This window comes from Phacochoerus africanus, chromosome 12 (genome assembly GCF_016906955.1).
Source record: "Phacochoerus africanus isolate WHEZ1 chromosome 12, ROS_Pafr_v1, whole genome shotgun sequence".
In the NCBI taxonomy this organism is placed as follows: Eukaryota; Metazoa; Chordata; class Mammalia; order Artiodactyla; family Suidae; genus Phacochoerus; species Phacochoerus africanus.
This window is the reverse complement of record NC_062555.1, coordinates 10,591,279-10,613,649: the sequence shown is the minus strand read 5'-3', so window position 1 is coordinate 10,613,649 and position 22,371 is coordinate 10,591,279.

The window sequence follows — 22,371 nt, the reverse complement described above, 5'->3', positions numbered from 1 at the left end:
CTCATCTACTGAGATGTAAGAAGGCTAAATATGACATTTATAATCACATGGCTAAGCAGGACCTGAGGCAGGATTAGGACCAAGATCCTCCATATCTTTTGTAGTAACAGGTTAATAAAAGTACTCCTAGCTACCAGGAAGAGGTTAGATCATATTTAGTCCGTGGGGATGCGGACTACCCATGTTTTAAAAATTCTACCTCAATTTTTTTTTTTTTTTGGCTTTTTGCCTTTTCTAGGGCTGCTCCTGCGGCATATGGAGATTTCCAGGCTAGGGGTCTCATTTGTGCTGTAGCCACCAGCCTATGCCAGAGCCACAGCAACGTTGGATCGGAGCCGCGGCTGTAACCTACACTGCAGCTCCCGGCAATGCCGGATCCTTAACCTACTGAGTGAGGCCAGGAATTGAACCCACAACTTCATGGTTCCTAGTCGGATTCGTTAACCACTGAGCCACGATGGGAACTCCTCTACCTCATTTTTTTAAGTTAAAAAGATTTCATTCTTTAAAAGATAAGCTTTCATATTTATTTTTTCTAGAAAGGTATTTATATGTGGAAGTACGTGTGGATTTCCTGACAGACAGCGCCACAAACTAGTTCTGTCTGATCGCCCATTCTTCCCAGCTTCATTCTGACTCCCATTCTTGTCTTTAAAGTGGGGTTTTATCTGAGTGATGCCTGGAATATCATCAAACATGATACCTGGAACAGGTTAAGCATTCAATATGTATTTCAGAATAAACAAAGGACAGAAGAAAGAAGCTCTTCTTTCTGTTGATCCTATTTATAGCCCACTCTTAGTATCAGTGCCAGAGGCAGGAATACTTCACTGTCCATGGCTGGACACTGGGTGGGCACTGCACAAAGACACCAGGGCAAGGACCCCTGTGGGCTCTGGAATGGGTCTTGTCCAACTGCTCTGGAGAGAAGTTCATGCTGAAGGAGGGGCTTTGTGTTTTCTGCTTTGCATACAGGGGCCACTCCAATTATACATCCATGGAGTTGTGTCTGCGGAGAAGAGGCACGTTTGGCCCTGTCGCACAGTGCTGCCTTTCAAGCAAGTAGCTTCCGATGGACTTTCCAATAAGATGCACTCAGAAATTCTCTCCGTGGGAAAAGCCCAGGACCCTAACAAGCAGTAATTCCAAATGGGGACTGATGGTCGCCAATATGCACCTGCAGCCTCAAAAGAGATTTTGGAGGGTGCGCGCCCTTCGGCGGTGGAGGCTCTGCGGGGGTGTTGGGGACTTAGATTGAGCCACAGGCCAGGAGGGCTTGGGCCACCCAGGGAGTGCTGAAGGGATGCATAATGCACATGTCCCCGCAGCACAGCAATGCCGCTGTGCGGAGCCAGGGCCCTGGAATGGGACAGAAGTTGGCAGAACTCTGGTCACAGAAGCGGGCCTTAGGGATTCAAGAGGGTAATCACAGGCCTAAACTCACCAATGGGGGATAGAGCCGCTAAAGGCAAAACTCAAGGTTACTTGACTGGTTGACGGGCATATTTTCCATTAAGAAGCACCTGGAAGCCTCATTTACTGAAGCCAGGGATCCGATCAGAAGAAGCAAGTCCAAATGACGCCTGGGGGGAATGTGCCACTGCCATCTCAGAGTGATATTCGAGAGGGTGGCTCTCTCATGCTGGAGGTTATACACGCATTTTGCGCGCATGGACTGAGCTGCGAAAGCTTGAACGCGGAATTGTGCAAAGGTCTGCGGCAGTGGTGCGTCCTGCGCAAGCGCATCTGGCCTGGGTCCGCTCAGCCAGGGAACCGGAGATGTCGGGTCACAGGACCCGGCTCTTGGAGCACAAAAAGCTTGTGTAATTGCAAACTCCAACCGTCTCCATGGGGAATGTCCCCCCTGAAAGCAAAACGCAAGTTTACTCGACGTCCTTGCCAGAGCAGGCCATTCAGGCTGACGAATGTTCCTTGCAGTGAGAGATTCATCAGAGCCCTGGCTGCTGGAAAGCCCAGGACCAGATCAGGCAACAAGTCCCAATGGGGACTGACTGTGGCCGGCTTGCACTGCGGCGTCAGAGTGATTTTCTGCGGTATGTGCCCTTCACCTGGTAGCTGCGCAGGTGGTTGGGGCTGGGCTCTGGTTCCACAATCGCGGGGGGTCACAGTGGCCACGACCTGCTCAAAAGGGGCACACCACCCATCCCAGGGCGGCCAGGGACTTGGAACAGGCCGCGGGGCTTGGAGTGGTCGGCTCACAGCAGCAGAATATTGAGGAAACAAGGCGTCTGCCCAACTCCAAACCCTTACCTACGCATAATCATGCTTAAGGCGGAGCAGGTGGATCCTGCGCTGCCTTAACAGGAAACACCTGGCCAGGTATTCTGGCGAGGCTGGGAGCAAGCACTCATTGCTGGAGAAGCCCAGGACCCAATCAGGCGGCAAGTTCAGATGGGAACTGCAGGTTGCCAATTTGCATCTGATGGCTCAGAGGATGTGCCCCTGGGCTCGCTCCACCCCGGAGGCTTTGTAGGGAGCTGAGGGCCAGAAACTCACTCAGAATGCTGCAGGCTGTGCTGGTGTTTGGAGCCTGGACTCGGCTCCCCAGGCCTGAAGGGCTTTGCTGTCCAAGGACTGACAGCTAACCAGGTAAGTTCTGCGTTATGCCTGTAGGACAGGTCGGGGTAGCTGGGGACCTTTTAGAAGATGAAGATTGGAAGAAATGGGGGACAGGAAGGCTCTTGGGGGACAAGAGGAGAAATGATGGTCAATTTGCCCCTCTCAGAGCGATTTTCAGTGGGCGCGCTCCCTCCTCTCTGGAGGCTGGAGTTTGGACCTGGACTAGCTTTAGAAGCTGTGGGGTGGGGGGGGTCCAAGGCCGGCAGAAGGGGTGTATGCTGCCCATATTTGTGCATGGCAGTTCAGAGTGGCCAGAACTTGGAACAGGGCAAATGTAGGGAGCAGCTGGGCCCCAGGAGCGGCCTCTCTGGAACAAGGCCCATTCGTAACTCTAAGCTCTAACTTTCCCAGTGGGGCCGATTCCTCCTAAAGGCAAGATGCAAAGGAACTTGACTTCTTTGCCTGGGCGGGTCTTCGGTCCACAGGCTTGGTGCACCGGGTGCCAAAGGCCAGTGTGAGGGGTGTGCTCAGTTCAGGCTATCAGGCAAATGTGGGGAGAAGGCTGACTTACCCAGTGGGGAATGTTCCCCCAGAAGCAGTAACACCACTGCCCTGAAACGGCTGGGACCCGGATGCTGGCCACCTTCTACTCTATTAAGAAACACCTGGGGAGTTCCCACCATGGCTCAGTGGAAACGAATCTGACTAGCATCCGTGAGGACACAGGTTAGATCCCTGGCCTCGCTCAGGGGGTTCAGGACCTGATGTTGCCATAAACTGTGGTGTAGGTTGCAGACATGGCTCAGATCTGGAGTTGCTGTGGCTGTTGTGTAGGCCAGTGGCTACAGCTCTGATTCGACCCCTAGCCTCGGAACCTCCATGTGCCGTCGGTGCAGCCCTAAAGAGACAAAAAAAAAAAAAAAAAAAGTCACGTGGAAACCATTCAGGCAGCAAGTCCAAATGGGGATTTAAGGTTACTGTTGACTGAGAAGAAATAAGACAGTGTGAGAATTCTGAGTTTTGTTTTGTTTGAGGCAAAATGACTATAGCCTTTCTCAGAGCATTTCAGAGCGCTCTGAGAAACTGCTTGGGAGAGGTGGGGGCAATGTCGGTATGTGTGTGATTTTCGGTGAAGGGGGAGGTAGGTGCGATCAAGCACACATTTTGCGGAAGGTTGCTGCTCATCTCCTGAAGGTTACTGCTCGGCACGAGAAGCAGAAGTCACCTTGAAGGATTTTAGGGCTTTTCTGATACGAAAAGATGCAAAAACCTGGCTCATAAAATCTCTTGAAAATACCTATCTGAAAACGTGCTCTGCCCATTTTCCCCAGAGCAACCTCCTTTCTGCTCTCCGCCCCGAGCTCCTTGCAGGGGGTGTTGAAGGTCAGCAGCTGCAGAGGCTCATGACTCACTACGTGCGGAGGTAGATGGCCAGTACCATCGTCCTTAGGTGGCATTGCTCATTTGCACCTGCCGCCTCAGAATGACATGGGCCAAGAGGATTCCCTCCACCCTGCAGGCTGCGCAGGCCTAGATCGGGGCCCCTGCGGCCCAGGACTGCGGCAGGAGGGCTGAAGGGGCGCGCACTGCGCATGAGCGTGCGGTGCGTTCCCCGAAGCCAGGACCTGCCGCACCTCAAAGGCAGGGAGATGTCACGTCCCGGGAGCAATACTTGGGGGACAAGGCTTATGCCTCATCGCAAGACCTCATTCACCATGGGGACGAATCCCCCGGAAGGTAAAAGGGAAAGTTGCTCCCCTGCCTTTGCAGGGTGGGATCCTGCCTCAGATCCTCCTGGAGAAGCCTGAGACCTGATCAGGCAGCAAATCCAAGTCATGATGACTGCGGGCCACTTGTTACTTCTGCTTCAGAGTACTTTTCGGGGTGGGCTCCCTTACCCTATGCTGTTTGTACCTTGACTTGTCCTCAACCCGTGTGATACGTCACAATTTCATCCGCTCTTAACTGCGTCTTAGCTAGCTGCCCACCCCAGCCGGCTCACATTTCCCCTTTATTCTTTTATCAGACGTGTTCATAAGATGCCTAGATGCCCACCTGTACTGCCTCAGACAGCCTCAACTTGACATTCCCTTTTCACATTCTAGTCCTCTTTCATTCCGCCCCTTCTGTTCAAGTTCATGATCGCCTTCTCATCTGCCTTTTGGGCAGCCATTGCCAAACGCTGGTCCCCAAAGGAACACTGGCACGTGCTTCTTCCTTCTCAGCTGCCTCTCTGCTTCTCCTCCTTCCCCTCCAGCCACCATCGTTAGAATCTCTACAAATAAATATAGGCTTCCATTTGGGCCATCCCATAGCACACCGAATTCTAATACCTGAATTGTAGCTACACAATTTTGTTTATACTTCAAGAAGAATCAGTTTTAATATGTAGTATTATACACTAAAATCTTTTTTTAAAAAAAAAAAGCTCTAAAAATGTTTTTCCATAACATCATTTTTTGATAGAGGTTTCAATGCCTTTTTTAAAAAGCAATTTTGAATCCATTTAGAAACTTAAACTACTGAAAATTTTTTCCACCATACCAACTGTGAAGGATCACTATCTTTGTGTTTTACAGACCTTAAGTAGGGTCCCCAATTTCTATACTGGACAGAAAATGTCTATCTCAAATAGTCAACAGTTTTTTTCTTACTGACGCGGAGTGCATGTGGAAAGTATGGAAACATAAAAGGAACAGGCTAGAGTATGTGCATTCAGAAGATAAAATTTAAGTATTTATAGGTTATATGACTATTCTCAGCAGAAATATTCCCATTTAATCACCATGGACCTCGGGTCTTTTATAGTGTCAGGCAGCCTGTAAAAGACCAGGAGAATCATCAGTTTTCTTAGGCTGTTTTTTTTTTTTAAGCAAAGATTTATTTTATTTTTTTTTGTCTTTTGTCTCTTTTTGTTGTTGTTGTTGTTGCTATTTCTTTGGGCCGCTCCCGCGGCATATGGAGGTTCCCAGGCTAGGGGTCGAATCGGAGCCATAGCCACTGGCCTACGCCAGAGCCACAGCAACGCGGGATCCGAGCCGCGTCTGCACCTACACCACAGCTCATGACAACGCCAGATCGTCAACCCACCGAGCAAGGGCAGGGACGGAACCGCAACCTCATGGTTCTAGTCGGATTCGTTAACCACTGCGCCACGACGGGAACTCCTAAGCAAAGATTTATTTTCTTTTACTCCTAAAACAACAGATATTAAGTGTTGAGTAGTAACTTTTGTTTAGCAGCATTTTCTTCACTAAAGACTCATAATTAAAGAAAACCATTTAAAAATTTTCACAAGCTCTTAAAGGTTCTGAGCAATTAGGCTAGGTAATTAGAAACATGATAAAAGAGGAGCTTGGGAAAAGGATTTAAACCCCTATTGAACATTTATATCAAAAATGAATAAGGAATAGAGGAAATTAAAAGCATACTTTATATATCTGGTGGGCAAGGGATAAAGCCATGCTATTTATCTAGATTTAGTGACGCATAATATGTAGAAAAAATCAGATGTGCTGGAAGGAAAGAAAACAGTTGTTTCTCTTCATCTTGTAGGCAATAAAATATGCCTACACAGGGAAAGGATTTTCTGCCTTGCAATATTTTTCTTTTCCATTCTTCAAACTATAAATTAAAGAGAAATTCAATATATTTCTGACGTTAACCAGGTAAAATTATCTACTCTTCAAATCAGAAGATAAATTTTAAGAAGAGGGCCCTGGCCGTCTATGCAGAGGCTAATCTAGAGCAGACAGCCCCTGGCATTGCCGGAGAAATCCATCTGCATTTCCTCGAGTGAAGAGGATGTTTCAGCTGTGCATTGTTATGTGACTTGGCAGAGAGGGTGTCTACCACCTTGGGATGAGCAGGGAGAAAAAGACAGAAAGATGAGTAAATGCGTAAAGATCCCCCTGGAAGCCCTGTCTGTAACTGGACATGAATGAAACAAAAAATACCCTGTTACTAAGAGGAGAGAGAGATTTTTCTGCTGAAATGTTTTTTAAAGACTACGAAAGACCTGTAATGTTTAAGATTTTTAAGATAGTGAAAGGTGGTATGTCCCAGAAACAGCCTAGGTTGTAGGGTTTTTGCTTGTTTGTTTTTTAGCGCTTTGCAATTTCCTAGCCATAAATCTCCCTTTAAAAAACATAATAGGTTATACGTCACAAAATGTACCATGTTAGCCATTTTTAAAGGCACAGCTCAATTGCGTCATGCACGCGCATATTGCTCTGCAATCGTCACCACCATCCAACTCCAGAATTCTTCCATCTTCCGCAACTCGAAACTCTGTCCACTAAACAGTAGCTCTCCATTCCCCCGAGCCCGCTCTCTGGAGAGCTGCATCCTGCTTTCTGACTCTGACTTGAACTACTCTCGAAACACTAGAAGAAATGTCTTTAATGACTGGCTTATGTCACTTAGCATAATGTTCTCAAGGTTCATCCTTGTTGTAGCCTCTCTTCAAATGTATTTCTTTTTTTAGAGCGGAATGATTTTTTCACTGCATACATGTAACTCATTATATTAGTTTATCTGTCGTGGACACTTGGCTTGCCTCATCATTTGGCCCTTGTGTAGAATGTTGCTATAAACATGGGTGTATAAATATCTGTTTGAGGGAAGTCCCATCATGGCTCAACAGAAACGAACCCGACTAGCATCCATGAGGTTGCAGGTTTGATCCCTGGCCTCCCTCAGTGGGTTAAGGAGCTGGCGTTGCCGTGAGCTGTGGTGTAGGTCTCAGATTCGGTTTGGATCTGGTGTGGCTGTGGCTGTGGCTGTGGCGTGGGCCGGGAGCTACAGCTCCAATTCAAACCCCTAGCCCGGGAACCTCCATTTGCTGCGGGTGCGACCCTAAAAATAAAGACAAAAATAAATAAATAAACTGTATGAGTCCAGAACTTGCATTACTGGTCATCTGTTATTCTATTTATTTCTTTGAGAGCCATTCATACTGCCCTCCTTAGCTGCTGCACCATTTTGCATTCCCCTCAGCAATGCCACAGCATGGCAATTTCTCCACCTCTCTACCAACCCTTGTCACTGCTTTTATCTGTTTAATATATCTGTCCGAGCAGGCGTGAAGCGATGTCTTTGTGTGGTCACACTCACTTCTCCTTTCTGATAGGATGTACACCCAACAGCAACAAACTGGCAAGAATAGAGCAAAGCCAGGTGACCATGCTTTCTCAACGTACACTTTATGTACGCAGGCATTTATTCGTACAGGTGGAATTCCAGAGGTCTCTGTGGTCAAAAATAGGGTTAGAGATTCCATGTGAGAGGGAACCAAACAAACCCTGCTAGTGGGAATTAAACAGAGCCTGACCCATGTAGCTCTGGTCATAAAGGTGCTATTCTATGATCTATCATGGGCACAGCCGAACTTCATTTTGAAAATGCGGCCAATTTCTAACATAAGATTCTTCCGCAAAGGGGGTCCTTTTAAGTAAAATATCATGATTTTGACAGTTAATTATGAATCAGAAATATGCGGTTAAAATAACTTTGGACACATCGGGAAAGCATTTGGTGCATTTCATCTGAAAGGAGTCCTGCATGAGTTCCGTCTGTTTCATGAACAAATTAGTCAAAAGATGAATGACTTAATTTTGCTCTTTCTCTGCCTCAGGCTTATTTTAAATATCTCAGGTGGTCTAATGGAATTGGGCAATAACATGACATTTAATAGAATTTCATTTGCCTCGATACCATTCTTACTGTTATTGACATATAATTTAAAGTGTAGAGGAAGAATTTTCCCCCAGTTGTGTCGAAGATTATAACTTGCTTTTTTTTGTTTCCTCATTAAGTCCAAAGTCATAATAATCTCTGTTTTATAATTGCAGGTTAAATTGGTGAATTTGTTAATGTTAATTACGTAGCAAGTAATCAGATTGTGTTTTCCTTTTTTTTTGTTTGTTTGTATTTTGAACCACTGGAATAATAATCTTAAAAAATGTATTTACGGAAAATGGTTTATACCACTACCTTATTTAAGCAATTTCGTTTCATTGGTTTTGCTCTCTGAGGTTACATCATTTCAGAATATTTGGATTATAAGGATACATAAAATAACCTGCTCAACCTATATACTAATTCTGAAGAAGATAGAATTGATCCCTAGAAAAAGTAAACTTTTGGAGTTCCCTTATGGCTCAGTGGGTTAAGCATCCCATGTTGCCACTGCTGTGGCTCAGGTCGCTGCTGCGGCGTGGGTTCAGTCCCTGGCCTGGGAAATTCTGCATGCCATGAGCATGGCCAAAAAAGGGGGGAAAAAGGAAGGAAAAAATAGGCTTTCTTAGGATGGGCTCTCTGGTTAATCCATACAGGTAGTAATTGGTCAGCTACTGGCTTTATTTCCATCCACCAGTCATGCACAGAAAGACTACATGAGGTAGGCAAGTAGGTAAATTATATTAAGTATCTGTTTGTTAATATGTAACTATTTTTGTTAGAAATATTTCTCTAATGTGTTCGATATTCTTGTCCTTCTTAATTAACGTACAAAGAACAGGTACTTTTATCCATTTAGGTATGTCTGTTCTCATCCAAGAAGGGAAGGAAGCTGTCAGTAACCTAAAACGAAACAAAAAGCACAAAGCAATATTTGCAAGATGGCGATTCAGACATGATCCCACACTCTGCAGAGCTTTCTCTTCCTGAGCTTCACTGTAGCATTTCCACAAACCTTTCTAAAGAACTCTTAGCACAGGGAGATCGTCTTGAAACTTATGGACACCGATGGTCCTAAAAATGCTACCTCCTAACAGGATTTCTGACCTCAGCAGCAGGCTTTCCACATGCTTCCTCTGAAGGATGAGGCTCTGCCTGGTCTCCCAGGATCTGGGGTGGTTTGGATGCTCTGATAACCGTGGCCTGTGCAGGTCCCCTTCCTCCACCTGTTCTGTGCTTCACAGGGCGGTGCAGTACTTTGTGAGATCACACATCTGATTCACAACCTCTGGGGGCCGAACCAGGGTCAACCATCAAGTACGGTGCTCTGGCCCTAAACCATGTTTGTTCTATTTATCTCTTTAAAAACATGATGATGCCAAGCCCAGTGTAAGATAGCAGTCCTAGCATCATGCAGGGGAGGCGGTGTGGCTTATGTCATGTGTACTTGTGAAGAATGACAAGCTGGAGTGCTCAGAGTAGCCAAATCCATAGAGCCATGAATCCTAATTCTGTGAAAATCGCTCACTCAATATTCCATTCTGGCCAAGACTCTGGGGCTCGCTATCTTCATCTTCATTGTGTTGATAATAATAACTGTGAATTCAGAAAAACCTAGGGGAAATAAATGATCCTCCAAATGAAAACTATTTAAATTATCCTAGTACCACATTTTACAGTGAGAGAGACGCTGTGTTTCTAATTTTCAGTCTAATCCCAAATGTCTCCCAAATTTCAAAATAACCACATCAACTAATTCAAGTTTTACAGGTGCACCAAATACTAAACAAGTTCTGGAACTTCAGTTTATAAGGAACTTCTTTGAGAATAATATCCAATATAGGGTATTGGTTTTTCTGTTGCTGTGTGATCTTGGACACGTCGTTGAATTGCTCCTTACCTCGGTTTATTTATGTATAAAATGGGCTAATTATACATGAATTAGGGTTGTTACCAACTGCAGGTAAATAAAAACCAATTAAAAGTAAAACAAATCCAATAAAGCAATGAAGTGTTTATGTTAAATATTTATTTTACTTAATACTAAAAAGCACTCATAGTAGATTTTTTTAAATAAATAAGGACTCTATCATCAGTTTCATCAGAAGAGAGATAATATTTTATTTCATACATAAATGAAATTATGAGGGGCTGGCTCTCCATAGTAGGCACACCTGATTCTTATCAGGTCAGTGGGTCAGTATTGGAGGGGTCCTGGGGGTGGAAGGGCATCTGGCACAATGAAATATAGTCAAAAATATTTTTGTGGCAGGATTTTTGATCCTCTTCTGTTTAAACATGCTGAAAGCATATTGTTTAATTTATAGATTTAGTCATAAAGTATTGACCCCAGAAGTCCGTCTGGGGTCCATGAAGATCCCCATAAAGTAAGATTTTCATATTCTAAATTTATTTGCTGAATTAAGCCAGCCCATAATACAGATGAATATTTGGACCTTGTTGTTTGAACTGCTTTTAGAATTGCTTTTATTTGCTTTAATTTTTTTCTAGCATTAGTCAAATTGGTAGGCATTGGAAGTAATACCTAAGTAAAACCTTGTTGTGCATATTTTAAGGATATTTTTCTTTCATTCATTCATTTATGTAAAAAGCATTTTATTGAGCACCTGTTCTATATGAGGCATTGGTCAAAGCTCTAGTGATACAGTGGTGAGAAAAAAGATATAAAAAAATCTGGCTTTTATTTATTATTTATTTTTTCCCCCACCCTTTGTTCTATTGCAACATGAGTATCTAGACAAAGTTCTCAATGCTATTCAGCAGGATCTCCTGGTAAATCTATTCTAAGTTGTGTCTGATAAGGCCCAAGCTCCGATTCCCTCCCACTCCCTCCCCTCCCATCAGGCAGCCACAAGTCGTTTCTCAAATTCATGATTTTCTTTTCTGAGGAGATGTTCATTTGTTGCGTGGATATTAGATTCCAGTTATAAGTGATATCGTATGGTATTTTGTCTTTGTCTTTCTGGCTCATTTCACTCAGGATGAGATTCTCTAGTTCCATCCATGTTGCTGTAAATGGCATTATGTCATCTTTTTTTTATGGCTGAGTAGTATTCCATTGTGTATATATACCACCTCTTCCGAATCCAATCATCTGTCGATGGACATTTTGGTTGTTTCCATGTCCTGGCTACTGTGAGTAGTGCTGCAATGAACATGCGGGTGCGCGTGTCTCTTTTAAGTAGAGTTTTGTCCGGATGTATGCCCAAGAGTGGGATTGGGGTCATGTGGAAGTTCTATGTATAGATTTCTAAGGTATCTCCAAACTGTTCTCCATAGTGGCTGTACCAGTTTACATTCCCACCAACAGTGTAGGAGGGTTCTCTTTTCTCCACAGCCCCTCCAGCACTTGTTATTTGTGGATTTATTAATGATGGCCATTCTGACTGGTGTGAGGTGGTTGTTCTATGGTAGTTTGATTTGCATATCTCTTATAATCAGTGATGTTGAGCATTTTTTCATGTGTTGTTGGCCATCTGTATATCTTCTTTGGAGAAATGTCTATTCAGGTCTTTTGCCCATTTTTCCATTGATTGAATTTGGCTTTTTTGCTGTGGGTTGTATAAGTTGTTTATATATTCTAGAGATTAAGCCCTTGTTGGTTGCATCATTTGAAACTATTTCTCCCATTCTGAAAGTCGTCTTTTTGTTTTCTTTGGGTTTCCTTTGCTGTGCAAAGCTTTTCAGTTTGATGAGGTCCCCTGGGTTTATTTTTGCTCTAATTTCGATTGCTTTGGGAGACTGACCCTGAGAAAATATTCATGATGTTGATGTCACGAGAGTGTTTTGCCTATGTTTTCTTCTAGGAGTTGGATGGTGGTCCTGTTGTATATTTAAGTCTTTCAGCCATTTTGAGTCTATTTTTGTGCATGGTGTGAGGGTTGTGTTCTTAGTTTCATTGCTTGCATGCAGCTGTCCAGGTTTCCAGCAATGCTTGCTGAATAGACTTTCTTTTCCCATTTGATGTTCTTGCCTCCTTGTCAAAGATTAACTGACCATAGGTGTCAGGGTTTATTTCCGGATTCTCTATTTCTGTTCCATTGTCTGTCTGTCTGTTTTGATACCAGTACCATACTGTTTTGATGACTGTGGCTTTGTAGTATTTCTTGAAGTCTGGGAGAGTTATGCCTCCTTGTTTGGTTTTTGTTTCTCAGGATTGCTTTGGCGATTCTGGGTATTTTGTTGTTCCATATAAATTTTTGGATTGTTTGTTCTAGTTTTGTGAAAAATGTCATGGGTAATTTGATAGGGATTGCATTGAATCTGTAGATTGCTTTGGGTAGTATGGCCATTTTTACAATATTGATTTTCCCAATCCAGGAACATGGAATATCTTTCCATTTCTTTACATCTTCTTTGATTTCTTTGATTAAAGTTTTATAGTTCTCAGCATATAGGTCCTTTACCTCTTTGGTCAGGTGTGTTCCAAGGTATTTGATTTTGTGAGGTGCAATTTTAAAAGGCATTATATTTTTGTATTCCTTTTCTAATATTTCATTGCTGGTATACAGAAATGCAACTGACTTCTGAATGTTAATCTTATATCCTGCTACTTTGCTGAATTTATTAATCAATCAGTTCAATTAGTTTTGGGGTTGAGTCCTTAGGGTTTTCTATGTATAGTATCATGTCATCTGCATACAGTGACAGTTTTATCTCTTCTCTTCCTATATGGATGCCTTTTATTTCTTTTGTTTGTCTAATTGCTGTGGCTAGGACTTCCAAAACTATGTTGAAGAGCAGTGATGAGAGTGGGCATCCCTGTCTTGTTCCAGATTGGAGTGAGAAGGCTTTCAGTTTTTCCCCATTGAGTATTATATTTGCTGTGGGTTTATCATAAATGCCTTTGATTATGTTCAGGAATGTTCCCTCTATTCCCACTTTGGCGAGGGTCTTGATCATGAATGGATGTTGGACTTTGTCAAATGCTTTTTCTGCTCTATTGAGATGATCATATGATTTTGACTTTTTTTTTTTGTTAATGTGGTGTATGATGTTGATTGATTTGCATATGTTGAACCACCCTTGTGAACCTGGGATGAACCCTACCTGGTCATGGTGTATAATTTTTTGATATGTTGTTGGATTCGGTTGGCTAAGATTTTGTTGAGAATTTTTGCATCTGTATTCATCAATGATATTGGGCAATAGTTTTCTTTTTTGGTGGTATCTCTGTCTGGTTTTGGAATGAGGGTGATGGTGGCATCATAGAATGTCTTTGGGAGTATTCCTTCTTCTTCAACCTTTTGAAAGAGTTTAAGGAGGATGGGCACCAATTCCTCTTTATATGTTTGATAGAATTCGCCTGTGAAGCCATCTGGTCTTGGTCTTTTATTTGTAGGGAGTGTTTTTGACCTCTTCAATTACATTTCTAGTGATGGGTCTGTTCAGTTGGTCTGTTTCTTCTTGATTCAGTTTTGGCAGGCTGTAAGATTCTAGAAAATTGTCCATTTCTTCCAGATTGTCAAACTTGTTGCCATATAGTTGTTCATAGTATTCTCTTATGTTTTTGTATTTCTGCTGTATCCGTTGTGATTTCTCCCTTTTTCATTTATAATTTTGGTTATTTGGGTTCTTTCTCTCCTCTTTTGAGTGAGTCTGGCCAGGGGTGTGTCAATTTTGTTGACCTTTTCAAAGAACCAGCTCTTGGTTTTATTAATTTTCTCTATTGTTTTTTTGAATTTCTATTTTACTGATTTCTTCTTTGATCTTTATAATTTCCTTCCTTCTGCTGACTTTAGGTCTTTTTTGTTCTTCTTTTTCTAATTCATTTAGGTGGAGGGTTAAGTTGTCAATTTGGGATCATCTTTTTTGAGAAGGGCCTGTATTGCTATAAATTTCCCTCTGAGCACTGCTTTCGCAGCATCCCGGTTTTGAGCGGTTGTGTCTTCATTATCATTTGTTTCAAGGTAGTTTTTAATTTCCTTCTTGATTTCCTCATTGACCCATTGGTTTTTTAGTAGCATGTTGTTTAGTCTCCATGTAGTAGGTTTTTTCTCTTTCTTTTTCCCATGGTTGGTTTCTAATTTCATGGCATTGTGGTCAGAGAAGATACTTGAGATAATTTCTATGCTCCTAAATTTATTGAGGTTAGCTTTGTGTCCCAATATGTGGTCAATTCTTGAGAATGTTCCATGAGCATTTGAGAAGAATGTGTATTCTGCTTTTTTTGGATGTAGTGTCCTGAAGATATCAATGAAGTCTAACTTTTCTATTGTTTCCTTTAGGATCTCTGTTGCTTTATTGGTTTTCTGTCTAGAGGATCTGTCCATTGATGTGAGGGGCGTATTAAGGTCTCCTACTATGATTGTATTCTCATCAATATCTCCCTTTATGTCTGTTAATATTTGATGTATGTATCTGGGTGCTCCTATATTTGGGGCATATATGTTGACGATAGTAACATCCTCTCCTTGGATGGATCCCTTAATCATTAAGTAGTGTCCTTCTTTGTCTTTCTTTATGTCTTTTGTTTTAAAGTCAATTTTGTTTGATATGAGTGTTGCAACTCCTGCTTTTCTGTCATGTCTATTGGCGTGAAATATTTTTCCCCACCCTTTCACTTTCAATCTATATGTATCCTTTGTCCTAAGGTGAGTTTCTTGTAGGCAGCATATTGAAGGTTTTTGCCTTTTTATCCACTCAGCCACTCTGTGTCTTTTGATTGGAGCATTCAGTCCATTGACATTTAAGGTGATAATTGATAGATGACTATTTATTGCCAGTTTGAACCTCGTGTTCCAGTTGATTCTATGGTTCTCCATTCTTCCTTTCTTTTTTTTTTTTTTTTTGGTTGGATGGTCTCCTGTTATTATCTGCTTGAGTTTTTTTTTTTTTTCATTTTTTGCGAATGCAATATTTGGTTTTGGCTTGTGGTTGCCCTGCTTTTTAAGTATGCTAACCCCTTCCTATAATTGTGTGTTTTAGCCTCTTGGTCCTGTAGGTTCAAACACTTCATTACTATATTAAAATTAAGAAGAGAAACATACAAACAAACAAAAAGGGTTATTTATTTCCTAACATCCCTTGCCCACATTTTATGATTTTGATGACTCTTTTTTATTTTTTTCTTTTAAATTTTACTTTGTTTTAAGCATGTTCATGATTAAATCTGCATGCTGGCTTATTTGAGTGACTGCTCTCTGATTGCGGTTTCCTCGGTCCTAGTTCTTCCTCTTCTTCTTTTTTTTTCTTTTCTTTTTTCTTCCCTTTCCTTTCCTTTCTTTTTGGTTTAGAGAAGCCCTTTCAGTATTTCTTTTAGCCTGGGTTTTGTGTTGCAGTACTCTTTAAGTTTTTGTTTGTTGGAAAAAATTTTTATTTCCCCTTCTATTTTAAATGATATTCTTGCTGGATAGAGTATTCTAGGTTGCATATTTTTTCCTTTTAGCACTTTAAATATCCCTTGACATTCCCTCCTGGCCTGTAGTGTTTCAGTAGAGAAATCAGCTGATAATCTTATGGGGGTTCCCTTGTAGGTAACATTCTGCTTTTCTCTTGCTGCCTTTAGGATCCTCTCATTATCACTAACTTTTGCCAGTTTTATTATGATGTGTCTTGGTGTGGGTCTATTTGGGTTCCATTTGTTTGGGGCCCTCTGTGCTTCCTGTATCTTGAACTCAGTATCCTTTGGATTTGGGAAGTTTCCATCGATAATTTCTTCAAATATATTTTCCATTCCCTTATCTTTTTTTACTTCTTCTGGAATTCCTATTATGCGTAGATTGGCCCGCTTTATATTATCCCATAGGTCTCTTATATTGCTTTCCTGTTTTTTGATTTGGTTTTCTGTCTGCTGACCTGATTGGGTGATTTCCATTATTCTATCTTCCATATCACTGATTCGTTCTTCTGCATTATTCATTCTGATTTTTACTGTCCTTAGTTCAGTTTGTATCTCTGCAAATGAATGTTCTAGTTTTTCTTGGCTCCTTCTTATATTTTCTAGTTCATTTCTGAGGGTATCTGCATTACTGTTCATATCTTCTCTTCATTCCTTCAGTATTTTCACTATTTCTCTTTTGAACTCCAGGTCTGTCAGACTGCAGAGATCTGTTTCATTGTTGACTGTTTTAGGTGAGTTCTCCTGTTGGTTTGACTGGGGGTGGTTTCTCAGCTTCTTCATCTTGCTTGTTGTTTTCTTTTTCCTGAGGGAGTTGTACTCTCCGTGGCCAGCAGTGTTTGCCTTGTCACTGCCGTGGAATGTTTCCTGAGGGCTGGCGTTGTTGGTCAGTCTTTTTTGAGGCAGTGTGGCTTTTCTGGAGTGTTGATGGGGCTAACAGGGTCTCTTTGAAGCAAAGGAGGACTTCCTGAGTGCAGACAGGACTGGGAGGTCCACACCATGATGGTAGCAGATTTCACTCGGTCAGGCAGAGCTTGCTCTGATGTTTTTAGGCTGTGGGGTTCTTGCAGGGGGTTGGCAGTGTTGGGCAGTTATTCCTCAGGTGTGCAGCACCCCCTGAGGGCTGGAGCAGCTATCTGGGTCACTGAGAACCCAAGAGGCTCTTGCCTAGGGCAGCCCAACTCAGAAGGCTGGCCTGAGAATGTAGGCCGATCTTTTCACAGTCTGGCCAAGCTTGTTGTAGCTTTTCTGGACTGCAGGGGGTCCTGCAGAGAGCTGGCAGTCCTTTTTTACTCCTTCTGGAATTCCTATTATGCATTGATTGGCCCACTTTATATTATCCCATAGGTCTCTTATATTGCTTTCCTTTTTTTTGATTTGGTTTTCTGTCCCCTACTCTTCCACCATCTTGTCTCCTCCCTCAAAAATCTGCTTTTATAAAGTTATTTTCTAGTTGCTGTGTGGGTACAGACAATAAATTATAACAAAAAAGTAAATGGCATACTATATCACAGAGTGATCTGTGTTTTGGAGAAAGTTAAGTAGGAATGAATAAGGACCTTTGCAATTTTAGAGTCACCAGAGAGGGTCTCCATGACAAGAAGACCTTTAATCGAAAAATTTTTGAGGAAGTGAAGAAGTACACCAGCTGGACACTCAGGAGCAGGGCATTTGAAGAACCAGCAAGCGCAAAGGTCCTGAGGCAGTGGAGTACCGAGTCGCTAAAGTAGGTTAGGGTGGCTGACCAAGTGATGGAGGGGTGAGGCAGGGGAATTTACCAGAGTGGTAACTCTGTATAACTAGAAATCAGGAGCAAAGGGTTTGAATCTTAGGACCACTAGTCTCCAGCTCTGCGATTTTAAGCAGGGAATAACAGTCCTACACTTTAATTTTCAGTTGTCTACACTTGCTCTAAATGTGGCCCTTTGATTCCTGATGTAACATAGAAGGCCAAAATAATTTGGTAGGTTTACCTGGTTCACAAAATCACTGGGCCCTAAAAGGCTAAGTGTCTTCCCAAGTTTTTCAAAGAAAGCCAGATCTTCAAAGTTTCAGAGCACCCATACCTTCCCAAGTCACCTGTAAGCTATTTTTCTACACATTCAAGAGACATTCATTGTCAGACTGTCCTCTCTCTCTCCCCTCCTTCACTGACCTTCTTTTACAGGGTTTTATATGCTTGCTGTCCCCATGTCTTGTAAGCCCACCCACCCACTTCCATGAGACTCTTCTTACCAAGGTCATCATTGACATCTGTGTGGCTTGATCTTACTTTACTTAATCTCTCATCAGCATTAAATCATACTGAGGATTTCTCATTGCAGTATACCCTGCTATGGACAGAATTGTGCCCCTCTCCCAGTTCCTATGTTGAAGGCGTAATCCCCAGTGTGATGGTATTTGGAGATGGAGACATGGGGAGGTAATTACGGGTAAGTGAGGTCACAACAGTCAGGCCCTCTGTGGAGATGAAAAGAGAAAGAGCAGTCTCTCTCCCCACCCTATGAAAATATATCAAAAAGGTTGTTGTCTGCAAGCAAGGAAGAACAGATGCTGACTCAGACATTGCAAAACTTATGGTCTCCGGAGGAGACAGTTTGGGGGGTGGAGGGATGTGCTTGGGCTGTGGGATGGAAATCCTGTGAAATTGGATTGTGATGATCATTATACAACTACAGATGTGATAAATTCATTTGAGTGATAAAAAAGAGAGAGAGAGAGCCTAGAAACAAATCTTTCTTGCATTCTGGCCTTGGACCTGCTTCTAAACCGTGAGAAAATAAATTTAAAATTGTTAAGCCACTAGGTCCATAGTATTTCGTGATGGCTGCCTGAACTAAGACACAGTCTCTTCCCTCGTCTTCAGCCAGGCTTCTCATTCTAGCCTGATGTTCTCTTTCAACACTGGCTGTTCTTGCTTTGCTTCTTTTTAAGTCATAATTTTTCCTGATTATGAAGAGATCAAATATCCTCAAGGCTGAGAGAGTCAATTAGTTCTTCTCACTGCCAGCTCTTGCAGAAACATCCATGACTATGGCTTTAATTGGCATTTTGTCGATGGAGTCCTTTGTATCTCCAATTTACTATTCTTCTTTGATATCCAGATCCATATACCCAACCACCTACTTTGATTTCTACTCCGTTTGTCTTGACAGTATCTCCAAATTGACCTGTGTAACCCTGAACTTGTGATCTTAGTGAATGATACAAACAAAAGTATTCTGGATAGAAATCTAGTGGCTATCTAGAAGATTGCTCTACCTTTAACCACTTACTATCAAGTCCACCACTAAATCCTCTTAAATTTTCCTTTCTATAGATGCTTCCAATGTCTTACCTCTCGCATCTTCACTGCCCACCTCCTAGTCTTATAATTTCTCCTAGTTCATGGTGTGAACTGGTCACTCTGCAACCAAACTCTGTCTCTCTTTTCTTCTCCACACTGCATTCAAAGAGATTCTTAAACATGGATACCCGAGGAGGTTTTTTTATTTTCAGCTCTGAAAGCACGTCTTGGGGCTGGCCTATGAGGTCTTCTACGGCCTGGCCCCTGCTTCTATCTCCTGTCTTCTTGCGTTCTTCCTTGCAGTCTGATTTCTAGACATACTGGCTTTATTTCTCTTCTCGGAACACGACCTGTATTATTTCATCATGTGCCTTTAAGTAGTCCTGTCTTTTCCGAGGGCTTTCACTTCCTCCTTCACCAGATGAACCCTGCTCTTGCCTGTCAGCTCATGGCTCATTTTCTTAAAGGCTCTTCCTGACTACAAATGTTTACTGCAGTTCACTCCACTTCTCACCACCAACCACCTTGTCTTCGTCGCTTAATCCAGTTGCTATTTTCTATTTATTATGTCTTCATGTGGGCCTTTGATCCATATTTGAATCCTCAAGTCGACTGTAAACTTCCTGAGGGTAAGGAATATGTTTGCATTTTCGTTTGGTTTGGTTTAGTTTTTGGTCACTCTTTTATGTTCCGAACCTAAGTCAGTGCCTATTACATCATAAATGCTCAATAACTACTACTACTTGAGTTTCACGTGAAAGAAACCCAAAGCACCAGTGGGGGTACAGTGGATAGATACTTTTCCAAATGCCAATCAGTTAAAATTTTGAACTGTCTTACTCGTTACTCATCCCATAACCAATAGGAACATTTGAGTTTTCAAATCCCAAGTTGTCTTGCTTATAATGTACAAGTAGGAAGTTGTCTTACTTATAATGTACAAGTAGGTTGTCTAAGTTTATTTCAGAGATAATAAAATATTTAATCAAAAAAGTTATGGGTTGGAGTTGCAAGGTGGCTCAGTGAGTTAAGAATCAAGCATTGTCACTGCTCTGGTGTAGGTCTGATCCCTGGCCAAGGAACTTCTGCATGCCCTGGACATTGCCAAAAAACAAAAACCAAAAAAAAAAAAAAGTGGGAAGAAGTAGGGAAAGTTTTGTATTAATTAACTAAAACACAATAGACATGCAGTTATCCAAATATCCATGCACTTCTGCCTTTAGACAAATTGAGATAAAATGAGATGGAGTAAGATTATTTGAGTTTTAGGTAATTTTTAAGATTACTCTTTGGCTTCAGTATTATTTCTGATATTATTGCTCAGCAAAGGCCTGTTCCTATTTAGCAGCAAGGGCACAATCATGTGAGATACATTTATAAGTGACATCAAAATATTCTTTGCAGTTCCTCTTGTGGCTCAGCGGGTTAAGGACCTGACATTGTTTCTGTGAGGATGTGGGTTGGATCCCTGGCCTTAGTCAGCGGGTTAAGGATCCAGGGTTGCTGTAAGCAGTAGCGTAGGTCACAGGTGCAGCTTGGATCCCACATTGCCGTGGCTGTGGTGTAGGCCGGCAGCTGCAGCTCTGATTCTGCCCCTAGCCTAGGAACCTCCACATGCCGCAGGTGTGGCCCTAAAAAGAAAAAAAATATTTAATTTCCTGAATGAAAGAATAGTTGGAGAAACAGCTGGGCAGCAGTGATAACTTTGACTGATAAGAAGGTTAGGGATGGCACCTTTTGGTTATCTGTGCAAAGGGCAAGTAAGACATCTTAGCTCATTGTTTTCAACCCCATTCTAGAGCATATGCTAGGCATTTTATTAATATTTATTCTGATCCAATGTTTACTTTATGCATTAGATTTTAAATCAAGTTTGATATTATCTGTAAGATAATGCAATGTCATTATCTGCTTTATCTGCTATACTAGTGAACTTAGGTGCTCAGGAGAGAGATTCCACATGCTTCCAATTTAAGTAACATTTGTAAAACTGATTGTTTCTGGTACAAATGCTCTTGATAAGTGTCATACTTAACCTATGAAAAATTTCATGGATCTCCTCAGGCAGTTGGTTTCCTAGAAAACTGCCTGGGGGATACGCTCATCTTACATTCCTGATACAACCTCAAACAAGCATTTTCAGAACCAAGTTCAATGAAAATATTTAATTATTGGGGAGTTCCAATTGTGGCTCAGCAGTAATGGGCCTGACTAGTATCCATGAGGATGCAGGTTTGATCCCTGGCCTTGCTCAGTGGGTAAGGGTCTGCCACTCCCGTGAGCTGTGGTGTAGGTCACAGACGCGGCTCGAATCCTGCGTGGCTGTGGCTGTGGTGTAGGCCGGCAGTGGTTTCTCTGATTTGACCCCTAGCCTGGGAACTTCCATATGCTGTGGGTGTGGCCCTAGAAAGCAAGGGGAAAAAAAAAAAAGAATTATCAGAAATCATATGAGACACATAGGAAACACTTTCTTGGGCAACTTCAATCTGAAAGTTCAATCACCTCACTCACTTGGATCGATGTTTGAATTATTTTCTTCCTTCTGTAGGAAGATTCCAAGTATCTAGGGGCTCCTTGGCATCTGAATTCCGCTTCCCACACTTGCCTGGGCCTGATGGTCTTACTTCTCTCAGCTCACCCCCTCCAGGGCAAACTGCTGGTTACAGCAAGTGCAGGGCGGTGGGAACTGGAATGAGGCAGAAAAGCCCCTCTCGATTGGCTTCCTCAAAGGTTCTAACTTCGGAAAATCCTTTGGGTGTTGCCCTGCTCACGGACCACGCCTCCTGTTCTCTCCCTTCCAAATTCACTTCATGACATAGTTGTCACAAGACGAAGTTTGGGAGGCACCCTGTGAACAAAGAGAAGAAGTTGTTTTTGTTAAGAACGCTTTATCTAGGCTACAGTTCATCTTGCCTGCAATTAATTTTCTGTTGCTGGGACTCTTAGGTGGGGTATTCTCAGAATCAAGGGCAAAAGGAGCAATTCCTCTGGAGAGGGTGTAAAGTTAAAATGGTATCGTCTATCTTAAGAAGAAAATGCAATTTCCTTATGAAAAAGATTTTTTTCCATTTTCCACGTTGAAGTCTAATTGTATTTTAATTTAATCTTATTTGATGGCAAAAGTGTAGTAAAAAATTGGGAGTTCCCGTCGTGGCGCAGTGGTTAACGAATCCGACTAGGAACCATGAGGTTGCGGGTTCGGTCCCTGCCCTTGCTCAGTGGGTTAACGATCCAGCGTTGCCGTGACCTGCGGTGTAGGTTGCAGACGCGGCTCGGATCCCGCGTTGCTGTGGCTCTGGCGCAGGCGGGTGGCTACAGCTCCGATTCGACCCCTAGCCTGGAAACCTCCATATGCCGGGGGAGCGGCCCAAGAAATAGCAACAACAACAACAACAACAAAAGACAAAAGACAAAAAAAAGAAAAAAAAAAACAAACAGCAAATAAGATGACTCTTATCGTTCATGC